This window comes from Aethalodelphis obliquidens, unplaced genomic scaffold, assembly GCF_003676395.1.
Source record: "Aethalodelphis obliquidens isolate GAN/ISIS:26980383/991018 unplaced genomic scaffold, ASM367639v1 scaffold93, whole genome shotgun sequence".
Lineage (NCBI taxonomy): Eukaryota > Metazoa > Chordata > Mammalia > Artiodactyla > Delphinidae > Aethalodelphis > Aethalodelphis obliquidens.
This window is the reverse complement of record NW_020838037.1, coordinates 1387699-1414635: the sequence shown is the minus strand read 5'-3', so window position 1 is coordinate 1414635 and position 26937 is coordinate 1387699. Positions and strand designations below refer to the sequence as shown.

The 26937-nt window shown below is 37.0% G+C and overlaps 1 long non-coding RNA gene across 2 annotated transcripts; it reads right to left on the bottom strand.

The window, feature by feature from the left end:
- Positions 1–250: 250 nt before the first annotated feature.
- LOC113614277 (uncharacterized) lies at positions 251–26921 on the bottom strand. Of its 2 annotated transcripts, none has more exons than XR_003430563.1 (3): positions 25228–26918; positions 24161–24307; positions 251–301 (listed from the first exon to the last, which is right to left on the bottom strand). It is a non-coding gene; the product is annotated as an uncharacterized LOC113614277 (long non-coding RNA). The 2 variants fall into 2 exon arrangements; XR_003430564.1 differs by having other exon boundaries at positions 287–301; positions 24089–24307; positions 25228–26921.
- Between the last annotated feature and the right edge of the window lie 16 nt (positions 26922–26937).

Here is a 26937-nt window from a genome sequence, read left to right as displayed (position 1 = left end):
CGCTGTGCGCAGGCTTTCTCTAGTTGTGGTGAGCGGGGGCTACTCTTCGTTGCGGTGCGTGGGCTTCTCATTGTGGTAGCTTCTCTTGTTGTGGAGCACAGGTTCTAGGCACACGGGCTTCAGTAGGTGCAGCATACGGGCTCAGTAGTTGTGGCTCTCAGGTTCTAGAGCACAGGCTCAGTAGTTGGGGCACATGGGCTTAGTTGCTTCACGGCATGTGGGATCTTCCCGGACCAGAGCTCAAACCTGTGTCCCCTGCATTGGCAGGCGGATTCTTAACCACTGTGCCACCAGGGAAGCCCTGCATGAATTAAAAAAAAAAAATACTGCATTAAAATAAATTTATCTATTACTTAGTTTTTTGGTGTGCCATTAAATTTTGCACCATACCAAGTGCCACATCCCGTGCTCCAGCCATAGAAAATCACTTGTCCACACCTAAGCATGACAAGAGTTAATCTTCTGAGTCTTTGTCCATGCAGTACCCTCTGACTGAAAGCTCTACTCTGCTCTGTTTTTGCCTTTGGTAACAAAATCTACCTAGTACCCACTCCTTTTAGGAAACTTCCTGAATACCACTCTTAAGAAAAACTGATCACTCCCTTCCTCAGGCCCCACTAAATCTTGTACATGCTTCTATCAGATTACTTATCATCTGTCTACTCCAAATGTATTCATTGCTACACATTCAAGGGTAGGAACTGTCTCATACAATTTTGTAACATTTGTGCCAGCACAGGTGCTCAGGAACACTTCATAAATATTGAATGGAGGGAAAGAAAAAGGGGGAGGAAATGAGGGAGAGAAGGGTGTAAGAGAAGAAAGTTGTCTAATAAATATGGGGATATATGTATACATACAGCTGATTCACTTTGTTGTACAGTAGAAACTAACACAACATTGTAAAGCATTTATACTCCAATAAAGATGTGAAAAAAAATATTGCATACTTGGTCCTGGGTTGATTTAAGGCTGAGGAAATATTGGTTTGTTATAGTTTGATAAAGGGAGTGGCTGGGGCATATAGACTCAAGATTGGTTGGTTTGCATATGAAATGCATGCTGCAGGCTATCTCTAAGAATTGGCTAGTCCTGAGAGGAGCAGTCTCTACCTAGTCAGAGAGGCCACAAATTGACCCTGCGATGAATGTATGCCAAATAGACAAATGCAGAATCTAGGAAAGCACAGAACAGGGAGAAATTTGCTGATTCATAAAATTGAAAATTCAGAATTAGCCTCAACATCAGGAGAGGTTTGATTCAACAGTTCAAGTGATCTCATCAAGGGCTCAACTTTACCGTCTCATTTACATCTTCCCTGATAAGCTCTATACAGAGACTTGCCAACTGTGCCACTCAATATAGCAAAATGGTTTTATACATTTCCAGATATCTCATCTCCATGGGAAGCTAAGATGTCAAGGGGAAGAGTGAACGTTTCTTTCTTAGAAGTTTCAACAAATACCTTCTTCTGTTTCATTGGCTCTGAATGAGTTATCTGCCTGTCTCTGAACCAACCTTGTAGCAAGAGAATGGAATATAGGGATAGGCTTGCACACATCATACCCCACTCCTAGAGCTTGTGGTCAAGTCAACCTTCCTTGGACTGTGAAGATGGGAAACGTAGTGATTTCTAGAAGAAAATCTATAAACCCAGGAAGAGGACATGAATTCTGACATACAAAACAAAAATGCCTGTTAGTCAGAATTTTTCATATTTCTGGTACCAGTACGTATATCACAGTAGCAAAAGATGCCAGATTCCTCTTTCTTTCAGGACAGAAAAGCATGACTTTACCTGGTAGTAACTCAAACTATCTGGGAATGTTTAGAAAACACACACACAATTTATTAATGTGTATTTTAACAAGTAGAGAAGACAGATATTACCAATACCAGTTTGGTTAAACTGAAGCGTTACTCTTACTAAAGCAGTCTTTCACATCTTGGCCCACATCAAAAGTGCTAAAATTTTATCGAATTATGGTTTTCTCCAGACATATATGCCCAGGAATGGGATTGCAGGAACATATGGTAGCTCTATTCTTTTTTTTTAAGGGACCTCCATACTGCTCTCCATAATAGCTGTACCAACAATGGGAATGTTTCCTTTTTCTCCACACCCTCTCCAGCATTTATTTGTAGACTTTTTGATGATGGCCATTCTGACCAGTGTGAGGTGATACCTCACTGTAGTTTCGATTTGTATTTCTCTAATAATTAGTGATGCTGAGCATGTTTTCATGTGCTTTTTGGCCATCTGTATGTCTTCTCTGAATAAATGTCTATTTAGATCTTCTGCCCATTTTTTGATTGAGTTGTTTTTTCAATATTGAGCTGTATAAGATGTTTGTATATTTTGGAGATTAATCCCTTGTCGGTCACATTGTTTTAAATATTTTCTCCCATTCTGTAGCTTGTCTTTTCATTTTGTTTATGGTTACCTTTGCTGTGCAAAAGCTTTTAAGTTTAATTAGGTCCCATTTGTTTATTTTTGTTTTTATTTCCATTACTCTAGGAAACAAATCCAAAAGAATATTGCTGTGATTTATGTCAAAGAGTATTCTGCCTACATTTTCCTCTAGGAGCTTTATAGTATCTGGCTTTACATTCAGGTCGTTAATCCATTTTGAGTTAAGTTTTGTTCATGATGCTAGAGAATGTTCTAATTTTATTCTTTTATATGTAGCTGTCCAGTTTTCCCAACACTACTTATTGAAGAGACTGTCTTTTCTCCATTGTATATTCTTGCCTCCTTTGTCATAGATTAGTTGACCATAGGTGTGTAGGTTTATTTCTGGGCTTTCTACCCTGTTGCGTTTTTGTGCACCCAATGTTCATAGCAGCACTATTTACAATAGCCAAGACATGGAAGCAACGTAAGTGTCTATCAACAGATGAATGTATAAAGAAGATGTTGTATATATACAATGGAATATTACTCAGCCATAAAAAAGTGAAATAATGCTATATGCATTGACATGGATGGACTAAGAAATTATCATACTAAGTAAGCCAAAGATAAATATCATATTATATTGTTTATATGTGGAATCTAAAAAATATGATACAAATGAACTTATTTACAAAACAGAAATAGACTCACAGATATAGAAAACAAACTGATAGTTACCAAAGGGGAAAGGGAGGGAAGGATAAATTAGGAGTCTGTGATTAAAATATAAACACTACTATATATGAAATAGATAACCAACAAGGACCAATTGTATACACAGGGAACTATACTTAGTATCTTATAATAACTTATAATGAAAGGAACTATAAAAAGGGAATATATATATATATATATGTATAATTGAATCACTTTGCTGTACACCTGAAACTAACACAACATTGTAAATCAATGATATTTCAATAAAAATTTTTTTAAGCACTAACATTTTAGCAGCCCACTTGGAGTAAACTGGAAGCTATTTAGAGGCATTTATGTGGGACTTGGTGAAAAACCTTAACTCTATTTTTTTCTATATTACATAATTGATAAGAAATAAGAATACAAAGCATTAGTGAATAAATCTGTCCATGCTTTCAAATCAGATATTTTCCAAATAAATTTACTGTGAAACATGAGCTTAGTTCTGTAGCCATACCTTTTGTTTTAAATCAGGTTGTATACTTAAATGCCTACCCACAATTCTCAACAAAGGAGAGACAACCTCTTTAAATCCTTAATGGTTGACATCAACAAGAAACGCTATTTGTACTAGTGATTTTTTTAAAAAGTTTAAACCATTTTTACAACCATTCAAAAATTTACAACAAATAAAATTATATTTAAAGGATACAACAAATCTTCCCTTTGTCAACAAATATAATGTTGAAAGTTCTTGATAAATGTGAATAGATTTGAATCCAATAAAACTTTTTGTATGAATTATTTTAAAATGATGAAATTTTGATGAATGCACATGCTTTATTGGAGCAGTCACCCTGAAGCTCACTTGGATGCCATTAAAGAGTATATGTGACACAAAGGGATGGAAGAATCTGCCAAATATATATAAGGACAGAGATTCTTTGCTGCTACAGCCAAGAGCTCTGCTTTGTAAAGTCTCTCTCCCTTCTCCACTTCCCACCCACAGATACCACGGCAAAACCTTGGGTGAGGTACAGTGACCCTTGAGCATGCCTCCTGCAGATTTAGGTGTCCCTTGTTCATAATGGGCAGTGGCACATTCTTCAGTTGGCTACTAAAATGGATATCCAGAGGACAATCCTTGGCCCCTTGGCCCTGCACTAGGGGCAGAGCAACAGGTACCAGGTAAATCAGAGGGAACTATGGGACTTGCTCTCAGAAGTGTCCCTGACAAGACAACCCCTAGTTTGAGGCCATTCACCACCATCCTCAGGGCTGAGGTACACCTGGAATCCATTCATGAATACCTATTAGGGACCTTTGCCCTAAAAGTACAATTACAATGCCAAATGCTAAGAACAACCTACATTATATCTTCCTAAATCCTGCTAACAAATAAAATAGTAACACTGGGGGAGATGATACTTACAGCAAAGATTGCTGTTCTTCCACATCATCTATTTTCTCCTTCAAGAATAACTGAACCTGAATTCTTGATTTTTATCTGGGCACAAAACTCATTTTCCAACTTCCCTCTGTGGCTATGATTTTGTCCCTTAACTTTCACTTAAAAAACTGGATGCCTCCTAAGGACATAGTTTCCTCTGAAGCCCTCTCAAAAGAAGTCTCTTTCTTTTCTCCTATTGGATCTGAAGGTGATACATGCTATCCTTGCTCCTTATTGCTGCTGCCAGATCATTATTCCTCTCTTCTTTCTAAAAATCCAGCTCCGTTGAAGGACTTGCCTTACATCTATTATTTCCATTTATTGCAGTCATCTACCATATTCCTGGTCATTTCTCATTCATTAGAGATTTTAGTCCCTGACTTTCTGCCCATCTCTTTACCTACATTCGTATCACTATTTTTGGTGATTTCAGTATGCACATAGAGAATTAATCTAAACCTTGGCCTCACTGGTCCTTGCACACATTGCCTCCATGGTCCTGTTTCCAACACATGAGGCAGCCACTAACAGTCATGCAGTCTGTGAAATACACATTAGTGAGGCTACAATAAACACTACATCCTACAATGAGACTACAGTAGTCCCCCGAGAGACAGACAGAAGTTGGTCCTTCATAATGCTGATGAACTGCCAAACTAAACAGCTCTGGAATCATCTAACCTTGGACTTTGTTTTGTGAAATCATAAATTCCCTTATAGTTTGAGCCATTTAGAGTTGGTCTTTTCTTTAACTGTACCCAAAGGTATCCTAAATAGTACAAGCATAGGTGTAACAGATGTATATCACCTATTATTAAGTAATGCCCAGATCTGCATCAAAACAAATCAAAACATCTACAAGGAGAATGAATGATTGGAAGGAGTAGTGCATTAATCCAAGTGAAACAGTGATGGGTTTGGGATAGTATGGTGACAGCAGAAATGGAAAGAAGGGAACAGAATGAAAAATTATTTAGAGGTAAAATCTATAAGACAACTGTGATTGATTGGACTTCTGTGTGAAAAACAGGGTTTACTCAAAGAAAAATGCCAAGTTTCTAGCTTGAACTCCTAGGAGGAGGGTGTTATTATTTGTTGACCTCTTGAACAGTTGAGGAAGACCAGGTTTGCAGTAGATCAAGAGTTCAATTTTAGATGCACTGAATTTGAGGTGTCTGTGAAACATCTGAACAGAACAGAGGAGAAATCTGGGCAAGAGATTGAACTTTGAGAGTCAGTATATATTCAATAGATAGTAATTGAAGACATTGAAATGTCTGAGCATCTGGGTAGAAAATATAGACCTGTAGCTTCCAAACTTTACTGCACATGAGAATCACCTGAAGAACTTATTTAAAACACAGATTGCTGGACCCCACCCCAGAGGTCCTGATTCAGTGGGTGTGATGATTAGTTTTATATGTCAACTTGGCTAGGCTCTAGTACCTGTTATTTAATCAAACACTAATGTGGGGGTTTCTGTGAAGGTATTTTCTGGATGTTGTCAACATCTATAATCAGTTGACTTTAAGTAAGGGAAATAACCCTCAATAAAATGAGTGGGCCTCATCCAATCAGTTGAAAGGCCTTAAGGGCAAAAACTGAGATTCCCCAGAGAAGAAATTCTATCTCAAGACTGACGCATCAATTCCTGCCTGAGTTTCTCACCTGCCCCTGCACTAGAAATTCTGGACTTGCCAGTCTCCACAATTGCATGAGCGAATTCTTTAAAAAAATACATACCCTGTTGGTCTTGGTTTCCTGGAGAACCCTGGTAAGTATAGTAGGTCTGAGTGCAGGGCCCCAAAATTTGTAAATATTTCTAACAGTTTCACAAGTAATATTGATGCTGCTGGCTCAGGGGCTACACTTTGAGAACCACTGATGTAGAATAAAAAGATCATAGTGCTGAGTCTTAAAAAATTTGACATTTAAAAGATGGGAAAAGATGCCAGGAACTGGCAAAAGACAGAGAAAAGCAATGGTCAGATATAGAACAGTGAATCAAGAGTGTGACCAGAGAAGCCAAATGAAGAATGGAAGAAAGGGGACTTCCCTGGTGGCACAGTGGTTAAGCATCTGCCTGCCAATGCAGGGGACGTGGGTTCTATCTCTGGTCTGGGAAGATCCCACATGCCACAGAGCAACTAAGCCCATGCTCCACAACTACTGAGTCTGTTCTCTAGAGCCCACGAGCCACAACTACTGAGGTGCATGTGCTTAGAGGCCATGCTCCACAACAAGAGAAGCCACCACAATGACAAGCCCATGCACTGCAACTAGAGAAAGCCTGCGCACAGCAACAAAGACCAAGTGCAGCCAAAAATAAATAAGTAAATATATAAGTTTATATTTAAAAAAAAGAATGTAAGAAAGGAGTGGTCACCTGGTTTGGATAATATTGAAAGCTCAAGTGAGATAAAGAATGGGGAGTTGAGTCAGGCAGAGTCAGAAAGGAAAAAGTCAGAAAGCTTTGGCTGTGAAAGGCATTGAGGGGAGATGGACATCTAGAAATTATTCATTTATTCAGTCACTTTTATGTATTAATTGTATTTATTTATTTATTTATTTATTGTGGTACACGGGCCTCTCACTGTTGTGGCCTCTCACTGTTGTGGCCTCTCGCATTGCGGAGCACAGGCTCCGGACGCGCAGGCTCAGCGGCCATGGCTCACGGGCCCAGCCGCTCCATGGCATGTGGGATCTTCCTGAACCAGGGCACGAACCCGCATCCCCTGCATCAGCAAGCAGACTCTCAACCTCTGCGCCACCAGGGAAGCCCATGTATTAATTTTAAATGGTAGAGAGTAGAGCACATTTATGTAATGATGCAAAGTAGCATATATAAAGACTGAGGTTGAAAATACAGGAAAAGAGATAGCTTGTGTGTGTCTGAAAAAGCGGAAGGAATGAGATCAACACCAAGAGGATACAAGAAAATATTCTCTTTTAATAAAAGTTCAGACTACCTCTGGACTGTTTATTGAAATGATATGCTGAACTATACAGAATTGCCAATATTTAAGCACTTTTTACTTATAACAATTTCATAGGTTCAATAATTAAATATAATAACTGGCCTTTACTGAGTACTATATGACAGTTAATTCTGATATTTAGGATTTAATCTTTACAACAACCCTGTGAAGTATTAACCATTCTACATAAAAAGAATATGAGTCACTGAGAAATTAGATATTTTATCCAAAATTATAGAGTTGGCAATTGGAGAATCTAAATTTAAAATCAAATATTCTTATTACAGACCCTGGACCCTTAATCACTGCTTGATATATGATCATACTGTCCTTGTTCTAAAAGGAAGAAAATTAGGAAAAGAATAAGTGTAGATATGTAACTCTGGTGTCCAGAAGTTCAATAAGTTACTGTCTGGTGGCTTCTAATTCCTTAAAGTTAAGGTTATCCACTGAACATAAAGGGAGAGGCAAAGGAAGGTCCAAGCTTTCCTGTGAGAAACCTCTTGAAATCATGTGTATTAGTTTTCTAGGGCTGCTTTAACAAGTAATCACAAGCTGGTGACTTCATACAACAAAAATTTATTCTCTCACAATTCAGGAATCCAGAAGTCTGACATCAGGGTGTCAACAGGACTACTTCTTTCTGGAGGTTGAAAGAGAATCTGTTCCATGCCTTTCTCCTAGCTTCTGATAGTTACCAACAAGGGTGTTCCTTGGTTTATAGCTGCATCACTCCACTCTCTGCCTCCATCGTCACATGTCTTTCCCTATGTGTATTCTCATCTCCAAATCTTGCACTCTCATAAAGACATCAGTCATTGGATTTAGGGTCCACCTTAATCCAATATAACCTCATCTTAACTTGATTATATCTGCAAACACTCTACTTCCCAAAAATGTTACATTCGCAAGTACCTGTCAGGACTTCAACATATCTTTGAGAGACACAGTTCAACCCACAGCACATGGTTTTGAAGAATGGAAGAGCATGCATTCTAAAGAACCAAAGCAATATTGTCAAGTGCTGTTGAGAGCCAAGATGGGGCTGTGAATTTAAAGTAACACCAATCTGCCTGGGAACAAGAATGAAATGGTGGTCATAGAATATGAGCTGGGAAAGAACAGATGAGAGAGGAGAAATTGGAAAGGGCACTGGACTACAAGTCCTGAGAATGAAAAAGAACTTGCAGCAAGCTGGGAGGTTTTGGAATTGTACTCACTGAGCTGGTGTTTGAATTCATTATCATGGAGGAACAGGGTGGCTTAGCCCAGAAGAATATTGTGGGACAGAATGGGTGCTTGAGGTGAAGTGGAAGAGGTGGAACTGGTTATGAGGACACAGAACTCAGTGGTCAAAGCTTTCAGGGATTCTCCACCTAGACACCAAAGTTACCTGGAAAGTTCCTAGAACAATCAAGTGTAGAGAGAAAATGAGTCAGTGAATGTGACAGAGAAGAGTAATGAAAAGAGAACGACACTGGGTTTTGGTCAGTGGATTAGTTTCAAAGATGCATTTTTTTTTTTAATAAAAGAATGAAGAAGCAACGATCTGGAAAAAGCATGGGGAGCAAAGAGGACTCTAAACGAAACAACTGATCCCAAATCCCATAGGAGGGCACCAGAATACATAGCAAATATGTATGAATTGAAACATTTGTCATTCTGTCATTTGCAGAATCATTAAAAGAAACATTAGATCTGGGATCCTCCCTAGGTAGGATGAACCTCCTTGGCTGGTTTGAAAACCAAATCATCTTTAATGGGAAAGAGAATCATCCAAATGGTATGGTTACCTCAGCGAATGCAAGGCCAAGCCAAGTCCACTCCTACTGCAGTGTGTATTGTGCAGCCAAAGGAAAAGAATCACAGAACAGACACTTGGCTACCAGGGCCCACACCTATGGTTTGGAAACAGTGCTCAAATTAGTGGGGAATGAATTATAAGCTGGGCAGATTGATGTTCATTTTATATTAACATTTTTATTCAAAAGGTACCCAGGAAGACTTTGGAAGACATAAAGATACTGATTTTCAATATCAATCAAGATGGCAGAGTAGGAAGACCCTGAGCTCACCTTCCTCTACAAACTCATCTAAATTACAATTACATATAGAGTAATTCTCTTTGAGAACGACCAGAGGACTAGCAGAATGGCTCTTCTACAACCAATGTTATAAAGAAAGAACCAGACAGAGTATGGAAGGAAGGGAGGAGAAGAAATCTAGTCAGGACCCACACTCATGTTTGGTGACCCAGAAGAAGAGGGGGATATAATGGGCTCAGGGATCCTCCCTAGGTAGGATGAACCTCCTTGGCTGGTTTGAAAACCAGTGGGGCTTACCAGATGGTTGTAGGAAACCAAGACTCTGCTCTTGAAGAACATGCATACAGACTTGCTTGCTCTGAGTCCCAGCACAAAGGCAGCAGATTGGTGCTCTAGCCAGCCTGCCAGGACCACCCCAGCATGCCCTCAGCCCACACCAACCTACTACAGGCTGTCCTGCTGTGGCACTGCTTCCTGCCAAGGTGTAGACCACCATCACCCTGAGGAGAAGTGGAACTAGATCAGAACTATGGCTCCAGCCTCTTGGGCCCTGGCCTGCCCCCAGCCAAGTCAGAGACCACCACTGACCCTGAGAGAAGCCCCTGTTTGCACCAGACTTGAGCTCTAGCCCCTCAAACTGCAGACCTACCCTCCACCAAACCACTGGTTGCCAGTACACCCTGGGAAAGACAATCCATGCTTCAGATCCAAGTCTCTAACCAAAACCACTGGGCAGCTACAAACCACATGAGGATGCTCTCACACAAGGACATACCTTCTGGACCAGGATAGGTAACTGTTTTGCCTAATTTCATGGATAAAAATAGAGAACGTCAAACAAAATGAGAGACAGAGGAATATGTTCCAAAGGAAAGAACAAGATAAAACCCTGGGGGTGGGAGGGAACATAATGAAATGGAGATAGGTAATTTACCTGATAAAGACTTCATAGCAGTAGTAACAAAAATGCTTACTGAATTTGGGAAAACAATAGAAGAACACAGTGAGAACTTCATCAAAGAACTAGAAAATATAAAAAAGAACCAATCATAACTGAAAAATACAAAAACTGAAAGTAAAAGTACACTAGAAGGAATTAACAGCAGATTAGGTGAAACAGAAGAACACGTAAGAAACCTGGGAGACAGAATAGTGGAAATCATCCAATCAGAATGGCATAGAGAAGACAAATTAATTAGGATAGTTTAAGGAACCTCTAGGACAGAATCAAGTTACAAATATTTGCATTATAGGGTACGCAGAAGGAGAAGAGAGAGAGAAAGGGGCAGAAAAGGTATTTGATGACATTATGGCTAAAAACTTTTCTAACCTGAAGAAGAAAACAGATATCCAAGGCCACAAAGCACAGAGAGTCCCAAACAACATGAATTCAAAGAGATCCACAAAAAGACATATCATAATTAAAAAGGCAAAAGTTAAAAATAAAGACAGAATTTAATGGCAGCAAGAGAAAAACAAAGAGTCACATACAAGGGAATTCCCATAAGGGTATCAGTTGATTTTTCAGCAGAAACTTTGCAGGCCAGGAGGGAGAGGCATGACATATTTAAAGTGCTGAAAGGAAAAAAACCTACAACCAAGGATACTCTACCAGGCAAGGTTATCATTCAGAATTGAAGGAGAGAGAAAGAGTTCCCAGAAAAGCAAAAAAAAAAAAAAAAGAGTTTATTATTACTAAGTCAGCCCTACAAGAATGTTAAAGGGTCTTCTTTAAGTGAAAAAGAAAAGGCTATGAAACAAAAAAATAAGAAAATATATGAAGAAAAATCTCACTGATAAATGTCAATATATACGAAATTCAATGGATAAACCACTTAAGTTAGTATCAAGGTTAAAAGACAAAAATTGTAAAATCAACTATAACTGCAATCAGCAGCTAAAGGATACACATAAAATGTAAAATATTACACCAAAACCTAAAACATGGAGGGGTAAATAAAAAATATAGAGCTTTTAGAATGTGTTTGAACTTAAATGACTATCTATTTAAAACAAGTAGTTATATTTATAGGTCAAAATATATGAACCCATGGTAACCACAAATCAAAAACCTACAATAGATACACAAAAACAAAGAGAAAGGAATCCAAACATACAACAAAAAAAAATCATCAAACCACAGGGAAAACACTAAAAGAAGAAGAAAAGAGAACTACAAAAACAACAAGAACACAAGTAACAAAATAGCAATAAGTACATACCTATCAATAATCACTTTAAATGTCAATGGACTAAATGCTCAATTCAAAAGACACAGGGTGACTGAATGGATAAAAAAACAAGACCCATCTATATGCTGGCTACAAGAGAGTCACTTCAAACTAAAGACACATACAGACTGAAAGCGAAAGGACAGAAAAAAAATGTTTCATGCAAAAGGAAATGAAAAGAAATCTGGGTAGTAATACTCATATTGGACAAAACAGACTTTTTTAAGTCTTAAAACAAAAGACAAAGAAGGGCATTATATAATGATACAGGGGTCAATTCAAGAAGAGGATATAACATTCATAAACATATATGCACCTAATTTAGGAGCACCTAAATATAAAGAAAATATTAACAGACGTAAATGGAGAAACTGACAGTAATACAAATATCCACCTACATCAATGGATAGATCATCCAAACAAAATCAATATGGAAAGAGTGGCTTTAAATGATATTTTAGACTAGATGGACTTAATACATATCCATTGAACATTCCATCTGAAAACAGCAGAATACACATTCTTTTCAAACGCACATGGAACTTTCTCCAGAATAGATAATATGCTAGGCTACAAAGCAGTTGTCAATAAATTTAAGATGATTGAAATTTATACCAAGCCTTTTTTCCAACTACAATAATTAGAAACTAAAAATCAATAACAGGAAGAAACCTGGGGAAAAGACACAAACACATGGAGACTAAGCAACATGCTACTAAAAGACCAATGGGGCAACAAAAAAAAAACAAAATAAAACTTAAAAAAAATACCTTGAGAAAAATGAAAATAGAAACAAAACTTTACAAAATCTATGGGATACAGCAGAAGCAGTTCTAAGAGGGAAGTTTATACAAATACAGGCTCACTTCAACAAACAAGAAATATCTCAAATCCTTTCCATCTAATGGAATTAGAAAAGGAAGAAAGAAAGCCCAAAGTCAGCAGAAGAAAGGAAATATTAATAATAAGATAAGAATAAACAAATGAGACCTAATGAAATTTAAAAGCTTTTTGCACAGCAAAGGAAACCATAAACAAGATGAAAAGACAACCCTTAGAATGGGAGAAAATATTTGCAAATGAAGCAACTGACAAAGGATTAATTTCCAAAATATACAAGCAGCTCATGCAGCTCAATAATCAAAAAAGCAAACAACACAATCAAAAGTCCAAGTCTCTGGACTAACAGAGAACTTCAGGTCCCAGGGAATATTAATCAGTATGCAGACTCCCAAAAGTCCTCATCTCAATACCAAGACCCAGCTCCACCCAACTGCCTGCAAACTCCAATGCTGGATGCCTCAGGCCAAACATCCTGCAAGACAGGAACACATCCCCACTCATCAAAAAAAAAAAAAAATGAGACCAAAGAAAAACATGTTACAGACAAAGCAGCAAAGTACAAACCTACATACAAAATAAATGAAGAGGAAATAGGCAACATACATGAAAAAGAATTCAGAGTAATGATACTAAAGATGATCCAGGATATGGGAAATAGAATGGAGGCACAGATTGAGAAAATACAAGAAATGTTTAACAAGGATGTAGAAAAACTAAAGAACAAACAGTGAGGAACAACACAATAAATGAAATGAAAAATACACTAGAAGAAATCAATAAAGGAATAACTGAGACAGAAAAACAAATAATGAGCCAGCAGACAGAATGATGGAAATAACTGTAAAAAGCAGAATAATGAAAAAAGAATGAAAAGATATGAGGACAGTCTTGGAGACCTCTGTGACAACATTAAATACAGCAACATTTGAATTATAGGGGTCCGAGAAGAAGAGGAGAAAGAGAAAGGGTCTGAGAAAATATTTGAAGAGTTTATAACTGAAATCTTCCCTAACATGGGAAAGGAAATAGTCACCCAAGTCCAGGAAGTGCAGAGAGTCCCATACAGGATAAACCCAAGGAGAAAAACACGAAGACACATACTTATCAAACTAACAAAAATTAAATTCAAAGAAAAAACCTTAAAAGCAGCAAGGGAAAACCAAAAAATAACATACAAGGGAATCCCAGTAAGTTATCAGCTATTTTTTCAGCAGAAAGTCTTCAAGCCAGAAGGGAGGGGCAGGATATATTTAAAGTAATAAAAGGGAAGAACCTACAACAAAGACTACTCTACCCATCAAGGATCTCATTTGGATTTGATGGAGAAATCAAAAGCTTTACAGACAAGCAAAAGCTAAGAGAATTCAGCACCACCAAATCAGCTTTACAACAAATGCTAAAAGAACTTCTCTAGGCAGGAAACACAAGACAAGAAGAAGAAAAGGACCTACAAAACAGACCCCAAACAATAAAGAAAATGGCAATAGGAGCATACATATTGATAATTACCTTGAATGAAAATGGATTAAATGCTCCAACCAAAACACACAGACTGGCTGAATGGATACAAAAAAAGACCCGGGGCTTCCCTGGTGGCGCAGTGGTTGAGAGTCCGCCTGCCGATGCAGAGGACATGGGTTTGTGCCCCGGTCCGGGAAGATGCCACATGCCGCGAAGCGGCTGGGCCCGTGAGCCAAGGCTGCTGAGCCTGCACGTCCGGAGCCTGTGCTCCACAACGGGAGAGGCCCCAACAGTGAGAGGCCCACCTTCAGACCCAGAGAAACATACAAACTGAAAGTGAGGAGATGGAAAAAGATATTCCATGCAAATGGCAATCAAAAGAAAGCTGGAGTAGCAGTATTCATATCAGATAAACTAGACTTTAAAATAAAGACTATTACAAGAGATAAGGAAGGACACTATATAATAATCAAGGCATCAATCCAAGAAGACATAATAATTATAAATATTTATGCACCCAGCATACAAGCACTTCAATACATAAGGCAAATGTTAACAGCCATAAAAGGGGAAATTGACAGTAATGCAAAAATAGTGGGGGACTTTAACACCCCAATTACACCAATGGACAGATCATCTAGACAGAAAATAAGTAAGGAAACACAAGCTTTAAATGAAATAGACCAGATAGACTTAATAGATATTTATAGGACATTCCATCAGAAAGCAGCAGAATACACTTTCTTCTTAAGTACACACAGATCATTCTCCAGGATAGATCACATCTTGGGTAACAATTCAAGCCTCAGTAAATTTAAGAAAATTGAAATCGTATCAAGCATCTTTTCCAACCAAAACACTAAGATTAGAAATCAATTATAGGAAAAAAAAAAAAACTGTGAAAAACACAAACACATGGAGGCTAAACAATACGCTACTAAATAAACAAGAGGTCACTGAAGAAATCAAAGAGGAAATGAAAAAGTTCATAGAAACAAATGACAATGAAAACACGACAACCCAAAATCTATGGGATGCAGCAAAAGCAGTCCTAAGAGGGAAGTTTATAGCAATTAAATCCTACCTGAAGAAATAAGAAAAATCTCAAATAAACAAACTAACCTTACACCTAAAGCAACTAGAGAAAGAAGAACAAACAAAACCCAAAGTTAGTAGAAGAAAAGAAATCATAAATATCAGAGCAGAAATAAATGAAACAGAGACAAAGAAAACAATAGCAAACATCAATGAAACTAAAAGCTGGTTCTTTGGGAAAATAAACATAATTGATAAACCTTTAGTCAGACTCATCAAGAAAAAAAGGGAGAGCACTCAAATCAATAAAATTAGAAATGAAAAAGAAGTTACAACTGACACTACAGAAATACAAAAGGTGATAAGAGACTACTACAAGCAACTATATGCCAATAAAATTGACAACCTGGAAGAAATGGACAAATTCTTAGAAAAGGACAACCTTCCAAGACTGAACCAGGAAGAAATAGAAAATATAAATAGAACAATCACAAGTAATGAAATTGAAACTACAATTAAAAATCTTCCAACAAACAAAAGTCCTGGACCAGATGGCTTCACAGGTGAATTCTATCAAACATTTAGAGAAGAGCTAACACCTATCCTCCTCATACCCTTCCAAAACACTGCTGAGGAAAATGAGCTTGGGAGTGTTCCTTCCTCTGCAATTCCTCAACAAAAAATTCCTCAACAAAATACTAGGAAACAGAATCCAATAACACATTAAAAGGATCATACGCCATGATCAAGTGGGATTTAGCCCAGGGATGCAAGCATTCTTCAATATATACAAATCAATCAATGTGATATACCATATTAACAAATTAAAGAATAAAAACTGTATGATCATTTCGATAGATGCAGAAAAAGCTTTTGACAAAAGTCAACACCCATTTATGATAAAAAGAACTCTCCAGAAAATAGGGATAGAGGGAACCTACCTCAACATAATAAAGGCCATATACGACAAACCCACAGCAAACATCATTCTCAGTGTTGAAAAACTGAAAGCATTTCCTCTAAAATGAGGAATAAGACAAGGATGTCCACTCTTGCAACTATTATTCAACATAATTTTGGAAGTCCTGCTATGGCAAACAAAGAAGAAAAAGAAAAGGAATCCAAAGAAGATCCAAAGAAGTAAAACTTCTTTTCTTTGCAGATGACATGGTACATACATAGAGAATTCTAAAGATGCCATCGAAAACTACAAGAGCTAATCAATGAGTTTGGTAAAGTTGAAGGATACAAAATTAACGCAAAGAAGTCGATTGCATTCCTATACACTTACAGTGAAATATCAGAAAGAGAAATTAAGGAAACAATTCCATTTCCATTGCAACATAAAGAATAAAATACCTAGGAATAAACCCACCTAAGGAAGTAAAAGATCTGTACTCAGAAAACTATAAGACACTGATGAAAGAAATCAAAGATGACAGAAACAGATGGAGAGATATACCATGTTCTTGGACTGGAAGAATCAATATTGTGAAAATGACTATATTACCCAAAGCAATCTGCAGATTCAATGCAATCCTTATCAAATTACTAATGACATTTTTCACAGAAGTAGAACAAAAAATTCTACAACATGTATGGAAACACAAAAGACCCTGAATAGCCAAAGCAATCTTGAGAAAGAAAAACAGAGCTGGAGGAATCAGGTTCCCTGACTTCAGACTATACTACAAAGCTACAGTAATCAAGAGTATGGTACTGACACAGAAACAGAAATATAAATCAATGGAACAGGATAGAAAGCCCAGAGATAAACCCATGCACCGATGGTCACCTAATCTATGACAAAGGAGGCAAGGATATACAATGAAGAAAAGTCAGTCTCTTTAATAAGCGGTGCTGGGAAGACTGGACGCTACATGTAAAAGAATGAAATTAGAACATTCCCTAACATCATACACAAAAATAAACTCAAAATGGATTAAAGACCTAAATGTAAGACTGGACACTATAAAACTCTCAGAGGAAAATATAGGAAGAACACTCTTTGACATAAATCACAGCAAGTTCTTTTTTGACCCACCACCTAGAGTAATGAAAATAAAAATAAACAAATGGGATCTATTAAACTTAAAAGCTTTTGCACAGCAAAGAAAAGCATAAATGAAATAAAAAGACAACCCTCAGAATGGGAGAAAATATTTGTAAACGAAGCAAGTGACAAAGGATTAATCTCCAAAATATACAAACAGCTCATGAAGCTCAATAATCAAAAAAGCAAACACAATAAAAAAGTGGGTGGAAGACCTAAACAGACATTTCTCCAATGAAGACACACAGATGGCCAAAGGTACATGAAAAGATGATGAACATCACTAATTATTAGAGAAATGCAGATCAAAACTACAATGAGGTATCACTTCACACCAGTCAGAATGGCCATCATCAAAAAATCTACAAACAATAAGCGCTGGAGAGGGTGTGGAGAAAAGGGAACCCTCTTGCACTGTTGGTGGGAATGTAAATTTATACAGTCATTATGGAGAACAGTATGGAGTTTCCTTAAAAAACTAAAAATAGAACTTCCATATGACCCAGCAATCCCACTACTGGGCATATACCCTGAGAAAACCATAATTCCAAAAGAGACATGTACCACAACGTTCACTGCTGCAATGTTTACAATAGCCAGGACATGGAACCAACTTAAATGTCCATCGACAGATGTATGGATAAAGAAGATGTGGCCCATATATACAATGGAATATTAGCCATAAAAAGGATCAAAACTGAGTTATTTGTAATGAGGTGGATGGACCTAGAGTCTGTCATACAGAATGAAGTAAGTCAGGAAGAAAAAAACAAATGTCGTATTTTAACGCATGTATGTGGAATCTAGAAAAATGGTACAGATGAACCTATTTGCAGGGCAGATATAGGGAATGGATGTGTGGACATGGGGGGAGGGGAGGATGAATTGGGAGATTGGGATTGATGTATGTGCACTGCCATGTATAAAACATATAGCTAGTGGGGACCTGCCGTATAGCGCAGGGAGCTCAGCTCGGTGCTCTGTGGTGACCTAGATGGATGGGATGGGGTGGGGTTGGGAGAGAGTTCCCAGGAGGGTGGGGATATACGTATACATATAGTTGCTTCACTTCGTTGTACAACAGAAACTAACACAACATTGTAAAGCAACTATACCCCAATTAAAAAGAGAAAAAAATAAAACAAATAAACAGAAACAGATATAGAAAACGAACAGTGGTTACCAGAGGGGAGAGGGATGGGTGGAGGGGCAAAATAGGTGAGGGGCTTTAAGAGGTGCAAACTACTAGGTATAAAATAAATAAGTTACAAGGATGTAATATACAGAGCAAGGAATATAGTCAATATGTTATAATAACTCTGTATGGAGTATAGCCTATAAAAACATCAAATTACTATTATATACTATTACTATGTTGTATACCCAAAACTAAGATAATACTGTAAGTCAACTATACATCAACTTGTTAAAATGATACCAAATTTATATGATAAAATATTTCAATTTTATTCAGGGAAATTCATTTTTATATTTTTAATTATGGTAGAGAATGGTAGAAATGACTAAGTCCCCATATAGGAAAAAGCTTTTCTCTTCTGATTGTCACTCTAGGATAAAAACTGAAAAGTTCAAGTGTAAAAGCAACATGATCAAAGGAAAAGGGAAGAAAACTTCATGGAGTATTTGGAAAGAACATTGACAAACCTATTTATGTTGGTATGAGACAATCTTAGGGTAGGCAAAGAACATCTGAGGATATTACACTTGATTCAGAAGGAATCCTTGTTACAAGGAAGAAAAATGTGTAATGTCTTTAAGCTGATTTCTAAATTCTAACTGCATTCTCATATATTAATTTTATTAATATAAACACAGTGAGAGTTAGGGCATGATATTCAATGTAATAGAGATGAAGAACCATGACTAAGAAACACCAACTGCCCCACATCACTCAGTTGATAAAGTGGAGCTGAGACTGGACCTATGGTCTTTCCAGAGCTCTGCTCTTCTTCCACTAGTTCACGTCCTGTTAATTCTCAGGGCATAATGAACACAGTACTTTATGAAATCTATTCTGGAAGTATCATACAGGGAGGATTAAATAGAAGCAAACTGAGAATCAGGAGACTCCTGAGATACAGACTGCAAATGCCACGATGCCAAAGACTACATGTGAGATTGAAGGAGGTTGGAATGAGCCATCAAAAGAAGAAAATACAGGACTTAACAACATGAGCAGATTGAAAAAGGCAAAGGATTAGAAGACACCACTAAAATTTCCAACCAAACAATCTGGTACAAATAATACCAACTGCATAGGGAAGATAATTTACAGATATGAGAGAAGGGAGTTAATGAATTTGATTCTGGCATATACCATGTATTTCAGAAAACAGCAAACTATACATGGTGAAATGCCATATAACAATTGAAAATACAGGTTTATAGTTCAATTCAAATGTTGGAACTGGAAATTTAGATTTGAAAGGAATTGACACCAGAGTAGATGGATTTTATATTTCAACTTATTAAAATTTTTTAAAGATGAATGGGTCACATCAGAAAATAAATGGTAAATAATAAAGGGTTTTCCCTGATAAAATTCATATCAAGAAAGTTCTTCTCAGAATATATTTATCAAAATTCAAATTTTATAATCATTGTCAATTTCTCATTTCTTCTGGTCTCAGTTCAATTCAGCATGGTCTCAATGCTTCTATCTACAGTGGTAAATTAATCTCCTGAGATTTAATCAACAACTCTTTTTTTTCCCCCAAGAAGATATGTTCTTTGGTTTTCTTCCCACTATGTTTAAGCTAAATCCTTTTTGATATGCATTGGGGAGAAATTTCAAAGTGATACCTTTGACAATTCTCATCTGGGTTTTAATTAAGGCACTGCACAAAATGCCACCTGATATGTATGTTCTAAAGGCTCAGCATGTGTCAAAAAGAAGTTAGAGGTCAAAAAATGAAACAGGTGTTTAATATTCTGGGAGCTTTAGAAGTTACAACTTCAGGTCTAAGGATAGCAACTAGAAAGCCTTGACAAAAGTTATATACAGTTGAACCTTCGAACTGCATAGGTTTGAGCTGTCCACTTATGTGCAAATTTTTTCAATAAATATACTGGAAAACTTTTTGGAGATTTGTGACAATTTGAAAAAACTCACAGATGAACTGCATAGCCTAGAAATATCAAAAACATAAGAAAAAGATATGTCATGCATGCATAAAATATACGTAGGTACTAGTCTATTTCATTATTTACTATCAAAATATACAAAAATCTATTATAAAAAATTACAATTTATCAAAACTTACACACACATAGACCATATATGGCACCATTCATAGTCCAAAGAAATGTAAACAAATGTAAAAATCCAGTATTAAATAACTGCATAAATTAACTGTAGTGTTTATTGTAACACTATAATAATTTCATAGCCACCTTTTGTTGCTATTGTGGTGAGCTCGTGTTGTATCAGCTTAAAATGCCATGTGATGCTAATCATCTCTGTATGAGCAGTTTACCTCTCCAGTAAATTGCATACCACAGTTAAAAGTGATCTCTCACAGTTCCTGTGTATTTTTTATCGTGTTTAGTGCAATACCATCAACTTTGAATAACACCATGGAACCCATACAAAATGCCACTAGTGATGCTGGAAATGCTCCCAAGAAGCAGAGAAAAGTCATAACTTTATAAGGAAAAGTTGAATTGCTTGATGTGAAGAGTAGATTAAGGTCTGCAGCTGCGATTGCCCACCATTTCAAGATAAATGAATTCCGCATAAGGACCATTGTAAAAAAGGAAAAGGAGATTCATGAAGCTGTCACTGCAGCTCCAGCAGCAGGTGTGAAAACCTTGCACTTTTGCAAAATACCTTTTTATCTCATATTGAAAATGCAGCTTTTATATGGGTTCAGGGTGGCTATAAGAAAGGCATACCTATAGGCTCTAATTTGATTCAAGAAAAAGCAAAGTCATTATATGATAATTTAAAACAAAAGGAAGGTGAAAGATCTAAAGCTGGAGAATTTAATGCCAGCACAGTTTGATAATTTTAGAAAGAGGTTTGGCTTTTTAAAAATGCCAATATAATAGGAGAAGCAGCTTCTGCTGACCAGAGGCAGCAGACAAGTTCCCAGACACCATTAAGAAAATCATTGAGGAGAATGGATATCTGCCTGAACAGGTTTTTTATGAAGACAAAAGTGCCCTATTCTGGAAAAAAATTCCATGCAGGATATTTATTAGTAAGGAAGAGAAGTGAGCACCAGGATTTAAGGCAGGGAGGGACAGGCTAACTCTACTTTTTATGCAAATACAATTGGGTTTATAATCAGGACTGCTCTTATCTATAAAGCTGCTAACACCTGAGCCTTGAAAAGGAAAGATGAACACCAGCTGCCAGGCTTTTAGTTGTACAACAAGAAGGTCTGAACGATGAGAACCCTTTTTCTGGACTGGTTCCATAGATGCTTTGTCCCTGAAATTAGAAAATATCTTGTCAGGAAGGGACTGTCTTTTAAAGTTATTTTGCTATTGGACAATGCCCCTGGCCACCCAGAACCCCATAAGTTCAACATCAAAGGCATCAAAGTGATCTACTTCCCCCAAAACACAACATCTCTAATTCAGCCTCTAGATCAGGGGGTCATAAGGACCTTTAAGGCTCATTACACATGGTACTTTATGGAAAGGACTATCAACACAATGGAAGAGAACCCTGACAGAACATCATGAAAGTTTGGAAGGATTACACCATTGAAGATGTCATGGTTATTTTAGAAAAAGCCGTGAAAGCCATTAAGCCTGGAACTGTAAATTCCTGTTGGAGAAAACTGTGTCCAGTTGTGTTACATGACATCACAGGACTTATGATAGAGCCAATCAAGGAAATCATAAAAGAGATTGTGGACATGACCAAAAAAGGTGGGGGGTGAGGGAAGGGTTTCAAGATATGGATCTTGGAGAGACTCAAGAGCTGATAGACACCACAACCAGAGGAATTAACAGAAGACCACTTGATGAAGATGAGTGCTTTCAAACCAGATGATGAGGAAGAGATATAACAGAAGCAGTGCCAGAAAACAAATTGACATTAGATAATCTGGTAGAAGTGTTCCAATTATGCAAGACTGCATTTGACTTCTTTTACAACATGGACCATTCTGATACGGGCACCAAAACTAAAGCAGATAGTGGAAGGTTTGGTACCATGTTAAAACATTTCTAGAGAAATGAAAAAGCAAAAAAGACAGAAATTACAATGTATTTCCATAAAGTTACACTGAGTGTGCCTGCCTCTCCTGTCTCTCCTTCTACCTCCTCCACCTCTTCTGCCTCTGCCACCACAAGATCAACTCCTTCTCTTCCTCCTCCTCCTCAGCCTACTCGAGGTGAAGACTATGAGGATGAAGGTCTTTATGATGATCCACTTCCACTTAATGAATAGTAAATAATCACTATGCTGTACTGTTAATAAACTTATCTGTTGTGTTTGTGTGTCTGCATGTGAAAATATAATAACTGTACAGCAAGAACTGTATGAGACGTTTTTGTGTCACAGTCATTATCACCTAAGTATTCACTGTGTAGAACATCATGTGCAAGACTTGTATATAAGTGGAAAGCCTATCCTTATATAGGAATAAGGTGAGTGATATTTAATATAAGATTAGTAATGTGTTAGTTTTCTTGCTATTTTATAACTTGTTTTCAAAGTATTACATTACTGTACAGTATGTCTCTCTCATAATTGGAGAAACAGTATCAGCCTATCATCACAATGATTTTTTTAAATGTAACAATGTTTCCAATACTCTATAATGAATATGACTGTATACTATATTTCATAAAAATTTTATAACGATTCATTCATTAGTGTATAGGCTAGGCTACCATAAATTAATTATATTGATTACACTAGGCTACCATAAAGCAATCATACTGCTGCTCCTTTATTATCAATGCATGAAGCATCATACCTGTAAATAAATGAATTTTTCATATTTTATTCATTTTTGATGTCTGGTGTAATACATATAACATCTACTGTGTTTTGTATCATATAACACAATATTGATGTAGATACTGCCAAGACAGACAATTCATCTTGTAAACAGACACTGTTTATGGCACTGTAAATGTGTTTTCTCTTTCTCATGATTTTCTTAATAACATTTTCTTTTCTCTAGCTTACTCCATTGTAAGAATACAGAATGTAATACATATGCAAAATATGTGTTAACTAACTGTTTATGTTATCAGTAAGGCTTCCAGTCAAGAATAGGTTATTAGTAGTTAAGTTTTCAGGGAGTCAAAAGTTACATGCAGATTTTCAACTGCATAGGGGGGTCAGTGCCCCTAACCCCCACATTGTTCAATGGGTCACCTGTATTTAAAAAATTAATTTATTTGGGGGGAAGTATAATGTTAAAACAAATGTAGAGCAACCCAGTGAAAACAATTTTGATTTCAAAACAAAAAAAAAGTTAAGGAGAGGTAGGAAAGGTAGCTACCAATTTAAAACAAAATATTCTGGAAGCACTATGATCTGTTTTTATTTTCAGGATATAAGTGACAAAGCATGAAGAGGTAGAAAAAAGAGGAAGCAAAGTAATAAAAAATGGACAAATTAGGTAGAAAAAAGAAGTTAAGCAAAAATTCTCTTCAATCACAAAGACTATAGTGTTTATAAACAAATTTATGGCCCCTTTCTTCTTCTAAATCAGCATCCTTACAAAAGGGATGAAGGTGTTCCTCATGATCAGGATGACAATATAATTTAATGCCCATATTGGGGTATTTCTACCTAGGACAAATGCTAAACCAGATAAGCTACCAATACCACTGGTATAATCAGGAGTATCCCAGGCAAACCAAAATGACTGTGTAGTAGATTATGAGAATGAACACAATTCCTCACCCCTCTCTGTATCCCCATTTTTTGCAAAGACTTTACAGCTCCTCATATCAAGAGGTGGACTCGATTCCCCACCTGTCAACTCTGGTCTGACCCGATGATTTGTTTTTGGCCAGTATCGTGCAGCAGAAGTGAAGTGCCAGTCCTGAGCCTTGACCTCAAGACACTTTGAGAATCACTTCTTTCGCTCTTGAACTCCTGCCATCGCCATTAAAACAAATCCTGTTAAAGGATTAAACACCATCAGGAGAGCTAAGACAACCCTCCACCCCAAACCAATATCCAGTTAACACCCCCAGAAGCTGAACAGCCTAGCTAACCTGCAGCTGACCATGAGAACCCAGCCAAGATCAGAACCACCCAACTGAGCTCAGCCTAATTGCCTCTAAAATCATAAGCAACATGAGCCACTGTTTTGGAGTGGTTTGTTACACAGAAATAACCAAAATGACTCACTCCCAGTGTGCCTACCACTTCAGAAATGCAGCAATGAAGTTTCCTACTATAGTGACCCAACCCAATCCATCTATACCTGGGGCAGGGTTAAGAAACCCAAGGCTCCTCAACCAAAGCCCTGGAAGATATTAAGCTGATGCTTTTTTTTTTAAGTCTCTTACTTATAGTAACCAAGAATGCTCCATCCATAAATAATATTGGCTATCTTCAATGCTTACTTCTAGGAAATTAACATCTATTGATCTTAAATGTAACACTAATATCAACTTGCCTTTAAAATAGCCTATTTTAAAATAGCCTATAGTTTCAATACCATTTTATTAACAAAAAAAGAACTATGAAGCATAGGCAGAGCAGATATCATTACGCTCATTTTACACATGAGGAAATCAAATCACAGAGTAAATTAAATGACTTTCACAAGTAGCAAGTGACCAAGCTACAATACTTATAATTACACCTACAAACTTTCAATACTCCTTCTCCTTAGAGCTCTTATGCTAAAATCTTGGGTCAGTATTGGCATATCATTTTTCAAGTATTCTGAGGCACTATTTCCTTTCTTATAAAAGTAGGGCTAACATGACTTAGCTCAGGATTGTTTTGAGAAACAAATAAAATAATGTATAAAAAAGCACATAGCACAATGTCTAACACAAATGTTTAGGCCCCTTTCCCCCACTCACCATGATAAAGCTCTTTTCCAGGCTTCACAACCTCAACCCTCATCACTGAGCATCACTTGAAATGATAAACGTTCACATAATTAGTACAGGCAAATTTTATTTTTATGGTAGAAGCATTTATTTCAGTTATAGAAAAATAACACTATTTCAAAGTCAAGGTAACTAAGAAGAAGTATATTTTTTCCCTATATACCCATACTCAAATGTCACATATGGTTTCAAGACATTCTTAAATTAACAAGGACCAAATGCAGAATCAAGGTAGTACCTGTCAATAGAAGAGATATACTAAGGCTACATATCAGCTCTGGAAATGGGAAAATACAAAGTGATCTCGTGCAGTGATTCTCAACTTTAGTGTGCATTAGAATCACCTGGATTGTGGAAGAAGTACCTTCTGGGGACTGAAGGCACATCACCAAATTAAGCAAGCCCTTGGTCTCAGAATAAATACCAAAGGGACTAAAGATACATACTTTGTTGCACAGGGAGGAGCAAAGACAAAATACATCATGATATATGAAATTAGCCATTTACACACTGTATGACTTCTAAGCCTCAGATTCAGGAATAATAATAGATACTACTCTCAGTTTTCTACAGATTAGGTCAGGTAGTGTGCAGTGATTCCCTAATTCAAAACACACAGCTACTATCATTATTTCATCACCATCATCATTACTATTGGATACAAGGACATTCTCCCCCCACCCCCACTCCCAGTTCCAAATAGCTATTATCTATTTTAAAAATCAAATTACCACTTACCGAGTTCAAGCTCATTGACTACGGGGACCATTTTTAAATTGGTAACATTTTTACTAGCTTCAACCACTTACATTAAGATTTCAGTACATGTCTGAAATGAAAATTTTTGTCTAAACTAAGACAATGAAGTCAAAGAAGAAAGGGTAACTAACTAAAGCTTAAAAAGTGTGCGTGGTATCTAAAGCATCAATAGCTAGACGAATGAACTGCTTTTCAAAGTGACCCACTTTAGACAATCTCTGATGTTCCCTACATTGTTTTCTGACTCACGTTATTTACAGATGGAAACATATGAATAAAATACCTATAATCTTCATTACTTTCTATATTCAATATACTACACAGTAATGTTTCATAGTTGAAGTTCTGGGCCATTTAAGTAACTCCCACATAAATATCTGAGGTTTTAATATTCTGAAACTGAAACAAAGCTGAAGAGGTGCTCAGTCAGGCTAGGACAGGGTTTCTCAACCTCAGCAATGTTGACATTTTGGGTTGGATCATTCTTTTTTGTGGGGGGCTGTCCTGTGCATTGCAGGATGTAGGCATCCCTGGTCTCTCCTTATTACATGCCAGTAGCAACATGCCCCACTGCCCAGTTTTGACAACCAAAAATGTCTCCAGACACTGCCAAGTATCTTTTGGGAGCCAAAGTCACCCCCAGTTGAGAACTACTGAGCTAGAATTTTACAGACATAATTGTAAACTCTGAGTGCACAGATTAGACAAGACTATGTAATTTTACTAATTTAAAGAGTATAGCACAATAGTTTTTGCTATACTGTTTATGCAAGGGCACATAGTTTTTATACAATATACTACTTAAGCATATAATTACCCACAAATAACTATCTTTTTCCTATTGAAAACACCAATTTTTTTTTTTTTTTGCGGTACGCAGGCCTCTCACTGTTGTGGCCTCTCCCGTTGTGGAGCACAGGC